Source organism: Thermobia domestica, chromosome 1, assembly GCF_964235325.1.
Source record: "Thermobia domestica chromosome 1, izTheDome1.hap1.1, whole genome shotgun sequence".
Taxonomy (NCBI): Eukaryota; Metazoa; Arthropoda; class Insecta; order Zygentoma; family Lepismatidae; genus Thermobia; species Thermobia domestica.
Window position 1 is genome coordinate 195,880,026 of NC_137454.1, and position 14,400 is coordinate 195,894,425.

Below are 14,400 nucleotides of genomic sequence, written 5' to 3' on the forward strand. Positions count from 1 at the left end.
TGCAGGCCTGAAATGTAAACGTTGTTACTAACCTAAGTATACATTAATATATTTTTTCTGAGGATAATAAAGTATATTTGAAAATTAAAAAAACAGGATGTACAATGTAACTTCAATTTACACATGCATCTACAGTAAACATCCGCCAGCGATATTTTTCGTTCATTATAGAAGTAGGATGCTGTATTCAGAGGCCACCTTTTCTCACTCATACCTTGCATGTAGTTGTTACTGAAACCCAGCAAAAAAAAAAAAAAAATTCTTTTTAAGTGGTATTTCCTGCCATTGGAACAATGTTTTATTATTAGATTAGGAAACATCTGTATGTTTGACCGACGGCATTTGAAGGTCGAGATAACATCAAGGAACGATGTGCCGCCACTTTTCAATATGTAACAAAATTTCACTGAAAAATTCAATGATTTTTTTTAAAATCCAGGCTATATCTGCAATTATTATAGGAAAATAATTTTCGTGATTATAAGTTTACTTCCTATCGTAAAAAAATCAAGGTTAACAGTAAAGTAAACAATTTTTTTTTTTTGTATACAATCAAAATGGTATATATGTGCATTCTGCACCTGTTGCAGTCACACTGATCTTGGGACTAGGACAACAAAATCATAGATTTGTCATATACGATTCGAATTTTGAAGTTCCCAGAACTATTTTCTCGAATTAGAAACATGAAGCTGCTCACATTCACATTGTTTGTCGCATGTGTCTTGCTAATTGTAGGTAAGTAAGTTTGCTTTTTAACTTCACAATATAAAGCACTTATTGAAGCATTAATTTTACATAATTCTAGAACATGGTATAAAGGAGTTGATATCTGATTACCTTGTCTTTTTTTTTTAGCCCATTGACGGGGAGTTAGTTTTCTATTCTTTCTGAAAATAGTTTTAATTGTCTCAATTTTGTAATTTCTACTTCAAATTCGTGTAAATACCCTTTTACTTTGCGACAATTAAGTTTTATTATACCTAATTTTAATCTACATTATAAAATAAGTAACTATGTTTCTGACTCTTAATCTCTGGAACCGCCCGATCGATCTCGATCAAATTTTTGACACAGAAGCAGTTCTGACCTGGAAGTGTTTTTAGCTATTCACTTTGACGGTAGAAGCTAGGGGAGGGGAAGATTTATATACAAAAATAAATAAAACTTAACTCTTGAACCACGCAATTGATCTCGGTCAAATTTTTAACATAGATGAGATTCAGGCCTGGGATGGAATTTATCTATTCACTTTGACGATAGAGCTTGAGGAAGGCGAAGGAAGTATTAAAAAATAAATAAAACTTAATAACTCTTGAACCAAACGATCAATCTCGATCAATTTTTTAAAAGGGGCCGCGGTGGCTCAGTGGTAGAGCGTTCACCTCTGGTGCTTGGGGCCCCAGTTTTGATCCCAGCCCCCGCCAAGTGAACTTTGTGGTGGACAAACACCGTGTGCGTGGGTTTTCTCGGGGTTCTCCCGTTTTCTCCCACTTTCTTCATTCCACCATTTCATTCATTACTCATCATCACCGTCTCCTTTAGCCTCACCGGCATAAGCGTGGGACGTAAACCTTAAAAATTTCATTTCATTTTTTTCCCTTAGCTTAAAGGGCAACATAATGGGACGTTAAACTGAAAGATGTAAATTTCATTTCATTGTCATTTTGAAAAAAAAAAAAAAAAAAAAAAGTGCCATTTCACCATAGGTATTCTGCCATTTTACGCAAGTTTCTTGCCACAACCTAGAAGCTTCCATGTTCCACGCTGTTCCGCTAACCTCTTTGTCTTCACGTACTATTTTTCTGGTTTGATATAGCCCATTAATTGTAGTCTCCTTCGACCCCTTCCTCTCTTTCTTAGCACCACAGTTTCTAGCATGTCCCTCATTATACAATTCCTTCTTAGCCAATGTGCCAACCAGTTTCTCTTCTTAATAATATCTAAAATTGTCATTTTATCCCCATCATTTCTATGATACTCTCATTCATTTTCCACTCGACACAGTTAATCCTCTCCATTCTTCTCCACAGCCACATTTCGAAAACTTTCAATTGTTTTTCATCGTTCTTGCGTAATGATGTCCATGTCTCTGACCCATACAATGCAATATTCCACACGAAACATTTTTTTTTATGAATCTTTTTCTCAACTCTTTATTCAAGGTCCCATAAAATAGTATTTTTTTCCCTCCTAAAAGCTTTTCTCGCTATTCCTACCCTTGCTTTTATTTCACACTTACACTTCATATCATCACTAATACTACTACCTTGGTATCGAAAACTAGTCACTTGTTCTATTTTCTCTCCTCCTACTTCTATATTTGACACCGATCCCTTCGTTCCAATCGCTATGGCGATCACAAAGTCTCCAGAAGATGTAGCAAACGTGTAAGGAATTCGGAATGGAGTGAGAGATCAATTCATTTTTGCCAATTGGTCTATGTACCAGTTATGGTGTGGCTCACGTGTTACGACTTTTGTGCTGATGATCGGGTCTGGGACTCGCTTTCCAGACCTGCGATCCAGGTAGATCCAGTGGTCCGGAAGCACCAGACATATCAACTGTGCAGAATTGCTACAGAATTTTGTAGTTAGTTCATGATATCCACTACTGGAAGTCGAATACTCGGTTTGACATTTCTTATTCAAGAAACATGTCTTGACTATTTCAAATATAATTTCTTGTTTATTCGTTTTGCGACACTGAAAAGTAATGTAATAGTTTTGAACACAGACAATACAAAATTTTTTTAACAGAACACTGTTTGGGCTCAGCAGTATTTATACCAGTGGCGGCCGATAGATTGTAGTTTCGGGTGTTGCAGTACGAACGATCGGTGACAGAAGATATAAACTGGACTCATTGCCTAATCAGCATAACTTTAGATACAAATACTATTGACATGTAAAATTAAATAAAATTATATTTTTTAAAAAATAAAAAATTATAATGCAGAATATTTTATCCGATTAGTCATCTTATTTAATTAGTATGTCCATTCTTGTCTCATTGATTGAGGCAAATATGCCTAATACATGCTGGTCTGAACTCTGGTATTCTTATTGTCAGGTCTTTTTCGATGGAAAGCATAACCAATTGATATAACCTTTCTTGGGACATTCAATTCCTTGACAGTGTCAATTCTTTTCGATGTGGAAAAATGCCTTTCTCCTTTTGCTAATGTCATAAGTACTGTTAATATTAACTTCAGAAACTTTGTAGATTCACTAAATAAATTTTTCTAGATTATTGCGAACAATCCATTCTAGCAAACCCAATCCCTGACACTGATCGAAATTCCTCTGCAGCGTAGACTGAAGACAGTTCGTGGTAGAAATTAGTGTTATGAAAAATGTAAATTGAACACGCTTTATTCACAATTTATCTAGGAAAATTTAAAATTAACTTTGGAAATATATCTAGTGCAAACAATATTGCTGCCATAAGATGCCCTGTGAATTTAAACCGGATTTTTTTCGAACACTCGCCTGTATTGCCATTTTGCTTGTTTTGTCTCAGCTTTAACTGCAAATTTTTGCTCAGTGGAGAGCTGGGCTAATTGCTTTTCTTTCTTTTTATTTTATTTGTAAGTTACAGGTTTTCCAATGCTAATGAAAAAATATAGGAAATCCGACGAAAAAATATAGGAGGTTTCGTGAAGCTGTGAAAAAGGAACATTTCAGTTATTTACTGAAACATTTTGAAGGAACATTTGTGCATTTGAAATATTTTGAAAGAACAAGCAGCAACTCATATAACAATACAGAAATATTGTTATATGAGTTGCTGCTTGTTCTTTCAAAATATTCCAAATGCACAAATGTTCCTTCAAAATGGAAAGAACATTTCAATTATCCAATACGCAGAAATAAAAAGAAAGCACATGGAAATAACACTAATTGTTATATGAACATACATTCTACTCTAAATATAATTAAATGAGCAATTATCTCGTCGCAAAATTTTATACGAGTTTCTCAGTGTTTTCGTACGTAGCTCATCAGTATTAAGCAATGACCATAAGGAAAGTGTAAAAAGGATCTGAATTAGTAAATCATTGTTTTTAAGATACGTGTCCGAGATGTGAATAATTTCATCACTTGCAAGATCCTATCATTTCTATATTAATTCTTTTTTTTTTAAATAATATACATAAGTTACAAAAATCAATACAAAATTCATAAAAAGTCACAAAACACATGATACAAAGAGTTGGTTTGTTAAGTATGTAAATACAAAATTGCACACAGAACTTAATGCATCTAAGGAAATATATTCAACAGTAAATGTATCAGTGTAACTTTAATTTTCGTCAGTATCTGAATATGCTTTTTGCCATCTTCCGTTTCTCTTTGTTCTGCTCGTCTTGAATTTTCTAGAAGAAAAATGTTATTTGAAATATATATGAGAATATAAGAAATATTTTTTTCTGTTCTCTACTACTACTACTGCTAATTATATTTTTTCTTGTAATATTTTAATCGCTACGCAACGCTGTAATACTTCCATTAGCCGCCACTGATTTATACAAGTTCTTGGTTCAGTCTTTATACGAATTTTACTGGCTGACTTGATTTATTTTTGGCAATCCTTCATAAGAAAAAAGATTTAATGTAAGTCTTACTTGTTTATACTTTGAGAGGAGAGCGAGAGAGAGACAAAGCACAGAATTGTGTTTGTTACAATAGCTTCCCACATACTCTCCATGTGTATGAAGTGACCCGAAGTTCGTCACCTGTTCCATCTCTAACATGTACCGATTCTTTCGAACTGTTACTTTCCACGACCTCTACCACATACACACAGCTATTTCTCTTGTAACAAATGACTTTATAAAGTCTGGAAATGACGGTCTTTGATGCGACCATCCTCGTGCTATCTCTGTTGCCCTTTGGTCTACGCCAAACCTAGCATCACCTGTGACACGATTCCCATTACTTAGATGATTGTTTTAAGACATCATCCAACACACTATTCACATTTCAAGACTGTATTGCACGGAGATCTGCTTCTACCTTATTAAACTGTGGAAATATCTTGTAGGTGTCACCTTTTCATTTAGTGTAGCAGTCTTTTCCTGATAACGACGTACACAGAACGTCCATTCATAGAGTAGTAGCAGAACGTGCACTTTACTGATGGACGCAATACGTCACTGTTGGCATCTACTGGTAAATTTCTAACAATACGAACTACGACAAGAAACGTTAGGCCCCAATAGATGTTTATTACCTGGCAATTATAAAGTAGTGTAGAATTCTAAAGAGCATGATATGTGTGTTCATTTGTCCTTCTTTAAATAAATGCTCAGTTTACTTGATCGATCTCAATGGAATCATCAGAAATGTCTATCTCAGAATAATTCTAGATTTTCTCAGAGCAATATCTAGGCTTTATCTCTCAAACCTGGTGAAAAGATAAAGATGGAATAAGGCATACGGAAAACTTACTATTACATGCGTTATTTTATTATTATTACAAGTATTTTCTACTGAAGAAACAATTGCCATTAGAATCAGTCTAAACATAAGAATAATATTTTTATTTTAATTTTTTTTACAGCAAATGCTTCACCAATGGAGGATTCTCGACATGAACTACTGTCACGAGTAAGTAAACTTCTATTATACTTATGGTTATCGACAATGGAAGTCTCCTGGAGAAATGCAGGTTCCCTGATTGTTAAGGCGTGAGACCACTTTTAGGACAGATGCATATAAATCATGAATAATTTCCAGAAAATACTGTACAATCCTTCATGTAGTGCATCAGTCAGTTCCGGCAAAGAAAATGGACGAGCTCTAGAATTTATAACATTAAAAGGTTGGTGTATGATTCGTACCTGAGAACAAGTTCGAGTTCGATTCTCATTTTGGTCAGAATTAGGCAGTTCGGAGTTATGATGGGCTCTTAGGGAAAATCATTATTTACTCAAATGACTGAAACATGAATGCTGAACTTTTTTAAAAATAGTTTTATTTAGCTAAATGATAAAAAATACTAAGTCACCGACTTATCTGGGGAGGTCCGGTTCGAGTCACGGCACCGTTACATATACCTCGTTCTACCATATGTCACCAATTCATATTGAATAAAATGTTGAGTTTGTCTGTATATTTATCCTTTTGTACTCCATCTTAGAAATGAAAATAGAGTTCAAACATATTTTAAAACCTAAAGAACATGTTATCATGCTGTGGTACTTCCTTCTTGATTTTTACATAGTCGAATAGTAGGATATTTTCACTGGTTGTCCATACATTTTCTCAACAATTCTCCTATACGTAGGCCATTTCGACATTGCTAGATTTTAAGAGCATTGATAATCTCCGTTATTTCCATTGTATAGAATACGCAACACACACAATTAATGCATAACCGTTCCACCTTTTTATCAGTTCCATTGTCATCTGAGTATGATAAATTGTGCTACATTCACTCAGTAAACGGTTTCTTGGTTTGGGAACTTCAATTTGGGCTTTCAGAGCACAAAAGAACCAAGTCCAATTACCAAAAAAGAGACATAATGGCTATATGATAGGCTTAAGTTCATGGAAAAGTAGAACACTGTTTTATTGCACACTATAAGAGTCATTTTCAATATCTGAACATTAATGTTTTACACTCTGAAAGGAGCTTCAGATAGATATCCTAAGCTGTGAAAGGCGTTTCAGATAGAGATCTTAAGCCATGAAAGGAGTTTCAGACATAGATCTTAAACTATGAAAGGAGTTTCAGATAGAGATCTTAAGCTGTGATTGCAGCTTAAGATAAATATTTTAAGCCGTGAAAGGGACTTCAGATAGAGATCTTAAGCTATGAAAGGAGCTTCAGATAGATATCTTAAGCTGTGAAAGGAGTTTCAGATAGAGGTCTTAAGCTATGAAAGGAGATTCAGATACAGGTCTTAAGCTTGAAAGGAGTTTCAGGTAGAGATCTTAAGCTGTGAAATGGGCTCCAGATAGCGATCTTAAGCTATGAAAGAGGCTTGAGATAGAGATCTTAAGCTGTGAAAGGAGATTCAGATAGAGATCTTAAGCTGTGAAAGGAGTTTCAAATGGAAATCTTAAGCTGTGAAAGAAGGTTCAGATAAAGACCTTAAGCTGTAAAAGGGGCTACAGATGGAGATCTTAAGCTGTGAAAGGAAATTTAGATAGAAAACTTTAAAAAAAGGTGAAATATGACCAGAATAACCAAAAGTGGCATTATAATGTTTTCTTTTTCTTATTTTCTTTCCCTCTTTTTGGGATTCTTTTCTAATAAGTTTTAACCCTGCCACTTCTTGCCTCAGTAGATGTCCTGTATCCATCAGCATTTTTGTGGTCTTTTTGTCCGCTTGCCCTTGTTCTCCTTTTAGTGCACTCTAAGGGTAATCCAGTTCCTATTGAAATTCTTTATATTTCCGTTAAATAAATTTCCTTTTTACAAGGTCTTTTGCCCTAAAAAAAATTCCTTCTTTATATATGGTTTGATTTGGTTTAATTTTTAGTTTATTTTCCCTTTTAGCAGCGAGGCTATATGAGACGTGAGCTTACAGCTTAACGTGGGATCCGAACTACATGAAGTCCCGCCGGGAATTGAACCCAGGCCAAAGGCACGTATTCTAACCGCTTAGCCACGAGGAAGCTATTCTTATTATTTGGGTCTTCGGAAACAATTCACATGTTATTTCGGACATTAGTTTCATAGAATAACATTTCAGACTATTATCGTTTTGGCTCTTTGAGAATGAATATTTAAAACGGAAGTTGTAAATTTCTACTACTTCCGGTTTCAGTAAAAGGTGAGGGTCTTGGTTGCTTCTGCTTTTGGAATGCTGAACGCGTATGGAAAAGACCGTATCTTGAAATTCTTTCTCTTCTTTCTCGGTGGCGATCAGTACTGAAACCGGAAATGAAAGATATCAGACACTTCCTTTTACAATAGCACGATTACTTCCGAGATTAAACATATTATTGGGACATTGAATTCACATCAACAGACAGTTTCCTGCCTCTATGTCCCGCTTCTGCTCTTTTGGGGATTAATTGAACCGGGCCATTGTAGAATTTTGAATCTCCTCCGGTTTCAATACATTGATAACTGTGTAGATGGGATCTATTGTTGGCACACTGAATCATCTTTCGAAAAGGTTGTTTCTTCCTAGCTTCATAATTGTGTTTTTACCCTATGACAATCAACATTGAAACCGGAACTATCTAGTTGCAACAATGAGATAAAAGACGTTCTATCTCTGGGACAGACAACGGAGATAGGAACATTTTTTGTTGGTGGTGGACGCTGAATTTATATTAAAATACCGTTTCTCGGTAACTTTTTACCGCTGAAGCTCTAAAAGCTGTATCCATCAGCATTTTTGTGGTCTTTTTGTCCGCTGATAGGCGGACGCACAGACCGCATAGCAGGATTTCTCATATTTATGCATAAAATAACTAATTGAAGTATGAAAAATAAAGTGTTGGGGCAGAGGTTACGTAATTCTTTCCTTTTGCTTTCCAGAAATGAGAGACAAAACTTGTTGCTTTTTTCATGCACTGGGGTTACTTGGGTTTTCTTTCTTTATCATACTATCCCTTGTTGTTTATTGCAATTAATATTTCTTCTTCTTGTGATGTTTCGAGAGCTTAATCTATGTTACCTTTTCCTGCAGTCACAACAAAATTTTACTGATACTGAAGCTTCCCAGGAGCCAAAATGTGCTGTTTCCAAGTAGCCCCCAAAGTGGTTCTACTTGGAAAATATATGCATTTTCATAGTAGTAAGAGAGTTGAGTTGAATTTCAGTTTAGCGTCCCTTTCAGCACCGAGGCTATGTGAGACGTGGACCTACTGATTAACGTGGAATCCGAACCACATGAGCTCCCGCCGGGAATCGAACCCGGGTCTCCCGCGCCAAAGGCGCGTACGCTAACCGCTTGGCCACGGAGGAGCTCGATAGCAGTAAGAGATGTGTAACGGATGGGAGTATTTGGAAAGAACCACTTGCAAAATCACACTTTCCTGAGAAGACTGATATGCAACATGCCTATGTTTCTCTCATAGTAAGTTGTTCCTAGGCTGTTTTAAATAAAGAAAAGAGACTTTTTTGCACAACGTTTTAGTTACACACAATAAATTATTGAACCAATCTAATCTAACTACAGTGGTAAGCTTGTCTTCCTGAAGGCCTACAGAACCAGTAAAAAAAAAGTTTTCGCAATATCCTTTTATAGACGGTAGTTTTTTTTAACAATGCAAGGGAAATTTTGGCAAATACCACTAAGAAACTAAAACATGCCCTACATAATTTTATGAAATTTATGTATATATATCAGGTCAGTAATTGCCTTACATTGGTTTTCAAAATTACCTGATGCCGTTTTTGCAAGTGTACATTTACGTTAACTCTTTGCAAAAATATATTGTACTGTTACGAGTATAATAATAATAATAATGTAACACAACACGATGAGGACAAAAATTCGCATATTGAAATTCTTTGCTGCAAAGTCATATCGAAAAAGAACTTGTTCTCTGCGGTTGTAGGTAAATTCAGGCAAAACTTCAATAATGTCATCGTTGTCTATCCCCTGATCAGTATCATCATTTTTAGTAGAAAAACGAAAGAAAATAAAAAATGGCCACAAATTATCCCAGAAAGGAAGCGGAAATGTAAAAATGATTTGTCTCATTAGAAAATTTTTGAAAGCAATGATATTTAGCACATCCAGGTTAAAATCACTTTTCATTACGAAAACAGGGGCAATTTACAGAAAATTGAAAAAATACAAAAAAAAGTATCAATTGCGGTGAGAATTTTTAAACCTGTCTATAAATAAGAGACAGCACTTGTGATCATCCATATTCTTTCTTTCAGGTGTCTACTTTTCATTGGTACGAACAAAAACGACATATCTGTCACAGTTCTCTCATTAAACACCAAAAATGTCAGTTTTCCAAGTAGCCCTAGATCTTCCAAGTAACCCCAGTTTACGGTAATTCTTTACTTTTGCCTTTACAAACAAGGGACCCAATTTGTTACCTTAAAAAAAAAAAACATATTATGCCCTTAATGTATAAGTTATGTTAAATTATGTTATGTTCTTATAACGTTAAAAATGAAACCTATTTGTCTTCACAGGTAAAACACGACACCAGTTGCGAGTGTGAGTCTGTATGTCCTTGCAAAGAAAAAGAGGGCAAATGTGAATGCCTTACGAATAAAAGTAATAGCGAGGACAAAGAGAAGAAATAAAAAGTACCAGAGAAAATGGTGGGAGCAGTACCACAAATAGTAGCACAACAATGTAAGGAATATTCAACTTTATCTATGTTTCCTCTAATATATAAATCTATACCAACTGATTCAGTGGCATGAAATCAGTGACGTGGAAAGTTAAAATGTGGCATGCTTACAGCTTTAAGAAACAATCCAACAGGAATTTTGTTAAAAGTATATCTTTTTACATTTTCAGGAGGTAAGAAGGAAGAGCGAGTGGGGGAAAATTCCTCATGTTATTTACACCTAAATGGGCATTTTTTCTTTTCATTTCAGTCTCTTTTTTCAACATTAAATCTCACGTTTTAGGCAATTGAAATTGAAAAAAAAAAAACTTGAAATTTGGTATGTTTATAAGTTTTTGATAGCATTATCTACATAAATCAACAAAAATATAAAAAAAATCCAAGTTTAGTAGGGTGTTGTGACGAACTGAAAAACCCTCACCATGTAGAAAAACCTTCTACACATCATAATTACTAGCCACTTCCGATAGTACTACAATGATGCAATGTGGTGCATTTATAACCTCCCGGAACTAACCCATAGAAAAATTGCCAAAAGTGAAATTTTTAGTTTTCTGTGGGGTCTAAGGAGGGGAAGAGTAAATGGGCAGTTTTTAGACATGTAGGCCTATTCCCATGTTTAAATTAATTGAAATTGGAATAAAAACTTGAAATTTGGTATGCTTGTTGGTTTATGATAGCGTTATCTAAATAAATCAACAAAAATTAAAAAAATCCAACTTTAGTAGGGTTGTATCGGAAACCGAAAAGTTCAATCAAAAATCCCGTTTAACTTCCACTTGGCACTATGCTAGGGACCTGCCCAAACAAAAATCACGTCCAACTTTATATTAACCCTATGCAGAGGACTGTTCCTACAGAGGAAACTTATATTTTAAAAAAAGCCAGGTTAATACCTCAAAAGTGGTGTAGAAATTCGACAGTTACATAAAAATGGAACTCTCTCTTGAGTGTATAAGGGATCTGGCCTGACAGAAGGTCTAAATTCCTGTTTTCAAAACTAAAAATTGCGAATAAACAGAGAGCTCGCAAAATCAGTATTCAACATTTGAACACCGTACAATAAATTGATATTTTGTGGATGACAAAACAAAGACTTCTGTAAATATAAAACGCAAGAACAAAAGCAGAGTATTAAGAAATAAAGGCTGAAAGACGAGATGAGAGACTATAAGCAGAGCAAAGACGAGGTCTAGGGGCGAGGTTCTCAGACGGCCGAACGCTAGTCTCTAACATTTAAAAGCCACATGGACTGACTTTCTAACACAGAATCAAGGGTACTTTCGGTTGACATGGAAAGTTGAAATTAGGCATGCTTATAGTTTTAGGAGAGGAATCAACAGGACAATTGTTAAAAGTATATTTTTTTTTTTTACATTTGCAGAAGGGGGAAAGGGAAGATGATAAAATTCCCATATTATTTAAGTGGGTGTTTTCTGGACATTAAATCTCATGTATTACGTAATTGGAATTGGAATAAAAACTTCTACGTTTTTGATATCGTTACCTAAGTAAATCATCAAAAATAAAAATTCCTAAGTTAGTGGGGATTTATGAGCAGCTGAAAAAATTATCTCCATGTTAATTGAATGAAATGCTTAGAAATATTTATTATTAGTAATTTTGTTACAATTTATTTTATTTAGTAACTATATTCTCTTAATTATTAGACACTCCACGTAGGACTAATGATAGAATTTTACACGTTTGTAGTCTCCCGTAATCGATCCCCTATTATATCCTTCCAGTTCCTCCTTTACTTTTTGTAGAGAGGAACCTGTAGTGTCGCTAAAACTGATAAGCAACTTTCTTCCTCCTTTGTTTATGACCTTGTGGTCTCGCCAACGCCTTTGGTGCGAGCGGCCCCAAGTTTGATTCTCGGTACACTGTCGAAAAAAGTAAAAGCTTTTTCAGTCCAGCTATTCTGAGTGAGGTTTTCCTGGGTTTTCTGCATTCACATGAGCTAAATACCGGAATGGTACCTCACTTAGTAGTCCCTGGTCGCATCCTTCCTTTCCCATTCCTTTTTTGTTCCCCAGTTCCTCGGGCACGTAATCAACGAGGGGGAACTCATCCCTCATACGTGACGAGTTAACATAGCCATAGATGCCGAAAACCCAGAGATCTAATTCGTAATCCTAATTATCTTTCTTTGGTGATTGTTGGTCGTACAGCGATAGTACTTGTCGCTGAATATACTGTTTCCTAAACCACCTCTCCACCAGAGGCGTCATTTGGGGATCCACGGAGGGGCAATTGCCTTCCCTGAGTTGGACATTTTTATACATATTAATCCATATGATAATATCAATGAAAGACCTGAAAATCTACTGACATCTAGGGTTTTGCTCTTCCTCCCCCCTCCCCCGCCGCAAAATCTTAAGTAATTCTGCAGCTCTCCATTCACAACAGGTGTTGTACCGTTGCTGCTGGTATGATGACCTATCGTGGGAGTGATCCGTCATGTCTTTCCCAGGCTAAGTAAAACCATCGAAAAAAATTGTTATAATGCTGAACTCCACGAAATGTATCAGAAACTTATTCAACAATGTTCAAAAGACATAACGCTCTCACATTGCAGGGAAATGCACTCTCATGTTGTCGCGCAGAGGATTGTCTATATGAGTCACCCTTCACCATTCACCATATTCTCCAATTACAATGGCTACCATGTTCCTGCATCTCGATCACCTCTTGGGAGAGAAGACCATTCGTGATGATCGGATGGAACAGTTTGCGGTTGAGAAATTCTTCGCGTCTGTGATTTCACACTAGGCCAACTTTTCTGACGAAGTCCCGTCGTTGGCTAAGCGACGGCGAAAGTGCGTGATTGGAGACGGGGGCCATTTTGATTAATCAGGATTTGCAGTTTTCATTTGTTTAGCCTTGGGAAGTGATGCACTTCTAATTACATTTCATTCATACTAACCTAAGAAAACTATCTTTAAAGATTTTTTTTCAAAAAACAAACAAACAAAAAAAAAAAAAAAAACTGAACTAAATCATACTCGTATTGTAAAATTTTTAATGATAATTGCGTTCCAGATTTCGCATACGCAAAGATAATTGTGGGTTAGAAGGATCTGTACTGCACACTATGTGAGATGATCCTGCATGAGTTTAAATGCACTCATCAACTGAATCATTTTTTTAGCTCTGGAGCGGCCCAGACTTCAGAACTTATATAAATAGTAGAACACATCTTTCAAAATTACGGTACTTTATAAGACGAAAATCAAACTCACTAATTTATGCATACAACCAATCAATGAATGTTTTGTAATTACTAAAATATCAAAGTTTGTGATAGTAACATATTAATAGTTTCTCTTTTTCTTTTACAGGTCATGTTAAGCACAGAAAATTGTGGTACTTTGCTTTGGGAGCATGCATAAACTAGAGCTACCCACTTTAAACGTTGTTGTTAAAGCTGTTATTTAGTTGATAATGGAATAATTCTGTTTCAATAAAACTATGAAACAAATATTTAAAGAAATGGTTTCTTTTTCATAATTTTACAATTCAAATCTCTAAACATATTTAAATTCATCAACATTAACTGTTTCTTGAATAATAAGTTCAAGAAAGAAATGAAATGAAATCTTTAAATTTTACGTCCCACAATTATGCCGGTTAGGCTAAAGGAGACGGTGACGATGAGAAATGAATGAAATGGTGGTATGAAGAAAGTGGGAGAAAGCGGGAGAACCCCAAGAAAACCCACGAGCACAGTGTTTGTCCACCACAAGGTCCACATGGCGCGAAGTGGTATCGAACCAGGGACCCCAAGTACCGAAGTTGAACGCTCTACCACTGAGCCACAGCGCTCCCCCAAGTTTAGGAAAGAACAGCGAAGCTATGCAACCAACCCACCGCGCCGTTTCATATATCGTATTCCAAGTGAAAGCGAAGAAGGGTCAGTCTTATGGAGAGCTCCCTCGTGGCTAAGCGGTTACCGTAGGCGCTTTTGGCGTAGGAGAACCGAGTTCGATTCACGAGAAAAGCTTGGATTCCCCGTTAAACTTTAAGCTCACGTCTCATATAGTCTCGCTGCTGAAAGGAACGGTAAATTCAAAATCAATTAAAAAAGTCTTATGGAACAAATTTGACAGGA

The 14,400-nt window shown here is 35.7% G+C and overlaps 1 long non-coding RNA gene across 1 annotated transcript; it reads left to right on the forward strand.

The window, feature by feature from the left end:
• The first annotated feature begins 615 nt into the window (after nucleotides 1–615).
• On the forward strand, nucleotides 616–13,765 carry LOC145692523 (uncharacterized). Its single transcript, XR_014132620.1, has 4 exons — nucleotides 616–738; nucleotides 5,566–5,612; nucleotides 10,123–10,288; nucleotides 13,631–13,765. It is a non-coding gene; the product is annotated as an uncharacterized LOC145692523 (long non-coding RNA).
• Nucleotides 13,766–14,400: the final 635 nt, after the last annotated feature.